The following is a 3,427-nucleotide window of genomic DNA, read 5'->3' as shown; positions in this document are numbered from 1 at the left end:
TGTTTTCATCTTCTATCATGTATTTTAGTTACCTTTTAATTGTAATATATAATATGTAATGTCTCTCTTGGTTTGGCTAGCTATCTAAAACTAATCAAAGTATCTAGTTGCAATAAATTCAAAAAATGGTACTAAAAGTTGCATAATTGAACAACCCATAGGTATGAAAATGTCAACTAGCTCAAAAGAGAAAATTAATAAAATAATCAAAATTACTAATTTGTCCCCGACTTAGCGGACAAAATAGACGTGATAGAAAAAAGTACTAAAAATTGCAAGTTTTAAAAGAGTGAGGTAGCCATTTGCAATAAATTCAAAAACGATACTAAAGCTGCGTAATTGGATAAACCACAAGTACTAATATGACACTTAACTCTATGAATTAAAATAGTCGTTATGATATATTATTTTACCCACATTTCGATGTAAATTTTACAAGAAAATCGAGTTCGAAAAATTTTACTGTCTTTCAGAATGAGGGGCTTCTGCCTCCTCTACAGCAACCCCGCATCCATCACTCTTTTCGTTAGATTTAAAATAATAAACCAGAACCAAACAAGGCCTACAAACCCAGAAAAAGAAAGTACCCTTCCGCACGTCGCTAACTCACATGAAGCACCCCCACCCCAACACCACCACCACCAAACCTCGTAGCAACGACGAGGTGTGGCCCGAGGACTGCCTAACAGAAAAAGAGCTTTTTATGCGGTTCTTTATAGTTCTTGACTCAAGCTGGTTCATAAGCGACAATGCGTTGATAGTATCTTGTTTTTGTTATCACTATTGTCTTACTTCTTTAGTTCCATCTTGGTCGTTCGTACAAGCTGTGATTGTGGACACATGCGTCGGTTTTAAATGATTGGCACATTGGTTAATGATAGCCCCATTCAGTGAAAACAAAAGTGACATTTTTCAAATGAACAAAAGGAACCCCAAACGAACAAATAGAAATCACAAAGAGTAAAAGAAGTCTATTATTAAGGACTCACCTCCTTAATAATCCCACGAGTCCCTGAATACCCTGTTCAGTAAAAATCAAATCTTCGATGGCCGTTGTTAGCCTCGTTCAGTGAGAACAGAAGCGACAGTTTTCAAACGAACCAATGAAAACCCAAAAGAACAATTGGAGACCGCACCGAGTAAAATAAGACCAGAATAAGGGAACCACATCCTTAACCACCCCACAAGTCTCTAATGACTCCGTTCAGTTAATATGAAGGCCCAACAGTCGTTTCTAGCCTCGTTTAGTGAAAACAAAAGAGACGGTTTTCAAACGAACAAATGAAATCCCAACCGAACAAATGGAGACCACAACGAGTAAAAAAAGACATGAATGACGGAATCACATCCTTAATCATCCCACAAATCTCTAATCACCCCCGTTTAGTTAATACAAAAACCCGACAGTCGCTGCTAGCCTCATTCAGTGAAAACAAAAGCGATGGTATTCAAACGAACAAATGAAATCCCAAACGAACAAATGGAGACCACAATGAGTAAAAAAAGACTAGAATGAGTGAATCACATACTTAATCATTTCACGGATCCCTGAATGCCTCGTTCAGTGAAAACAAAAATCCTGATCGTCGCTGCTAAGCCTCGTTCAGTGAAAACAGAAGCGACAGTTTTCAAATGAACCAATGAAAGCCCAAAAGAACAAATGGAGACCGCAATGAGTAAAATAAGACTAGAATGAGGGAATAACCTCCTTAATCATCCCATGAGTCCCTGTATGTTCGTTCAGTGAAAAACAAAAGCTTAACAGTCCCCGTTAGCCTCGTTCAGTAGTGATAGAACTGAAGCAATAGTTTTCAAACAAACAAATGAAAGCTCCAACGAACAAATGGAGACCTCACCGAGTAAATGAATACTAGAATGAGGGAATCACCTCCTTAATCATCCCAAGAGTCCTTACTTCCCTTTTTAGTGAAATACAAAAGCTCGACAGTCGTTGCTAGACTCATTTAGTGAAAACTAAAAGAATGCTTTTCAACCGAACAAAAGAAAGCCTAAACGAACAAATGAAAACCTCAAAGTGTAGAAAGAATATAATAAGGGACTCAAACGAATAAAACAGAAGCAACACTTTTCAAACGTACTTGATTTCAGACGACAAGATAACATAATGGAGTTAAGTGCTATTTTAGTACCTGTGGTTTGTACAATTACGCAACTTTAGTACCATTTTTGAATTTATTGCAAATGACTAACTCATTTTTCTAAAACTTGCAATTTTAGTAATTTTTTCTAACCCCGCCTATTTTGTCCGTTAAGTCAGGGACAAATTAGTAATTTTGATTATTTTATTAATTTTCTTTTTTGAGCTAACTGACATTTTCATACATGTGGTTTGTTCAATTATGCAACTTTAGTATCATTTTTTGAATTTATTGCAGTTGGATACTGTGATTAGTTTTGGGTAGATAGGCAAACTAAAAGAGACATTGCATATTACATATTACAATTAAAAGGTAACTAAAATACATGATTGAAAATGAAAACAACCATGAAATGTATAACATATTTTTTAGCCTTTTGTTCTTGATTGCCAATTTACTTCTAGTAGCTCAAGATCCGAGTTCGTCTTAGCCATTTTTATTTTGTATTTTCTTTATGTGCATTGATTTTTTTTCAAAAGTTCAGGTATGATAACAGTTGCACTTTAACACATCGATTACAATCACACAATTTCGCACCTCTTAGTATAATATCAATTGAATTTGTAGATGAACGATGGTTGACGAATCACATGGGCAAAACACCCATATCATAATTCATTGAAGGATCAATGAGCACGTGGGGGGGGGGGGATCTACTCATTTAGGGTTTAAAGATGATCTTTTGCTTGTAATATGTAATGTCTCTCTTGGTTTGCCTATCTATTAAAAACTAATCAAAGTATTCAGTTGCAATATATTAAAAAAAATGTACCAAAGTTGCGTAATTGAACAAAACATTAGGTATGAAAATGGCACTTAGCTCAAAAGAGAAAATAAATAAAATAATCAAAATTACTAATTTGCCCCTGATTTAACGGACAAAATAGACAGGTTAGAAAAGTGCTAGAATTGCAAGTTTTAGAAAGCGAGGTAGCCATTTAAATAAATTAAAAAACGGTACTAAAGTTGCATAATTGAACAAACAACATGCACTAAAATAACATTTAACTCTAAACTCTAAAGACTAACCATAATTTAAGTGTCGCTTATTTTTTCAGATGTAAAATGTATGCAGTATGTAGAACACATTTGCAGACTTCTATAAAAGAAGAGGTGGACCAAAGACATGCAGCCTTTAATAAGAATGATGCATATATATATATATATATATATATATATATAACTTTTGCAGACTAATAAGCATTTTAGATGCTTATTAGACCATTTAGCATATTCAAACCTAGGTCTGTTCATTTCAATATGAGTTC

This window comes from Bidens hawaiensis, unplaced genomic scaffold (assembly GCF_021521415.1).
Source record: "Bidens hawaiensis isolate Kalapana, Puna unplaced genomic scaffold, B.hawaiensis_p1.1 tig00029918_1, whole genome shotgun sequence".
Taxonomy (NCBI): domain Eukaryota; kingdom Viridiplantae; phylum Streptophyta; class Magnoliopsida; order Asterales; family Asteraceae; genus Bidens; species Bidens hawaiensis.
This window is presented reverse-complemented; position numbering follows the sequence as displayed.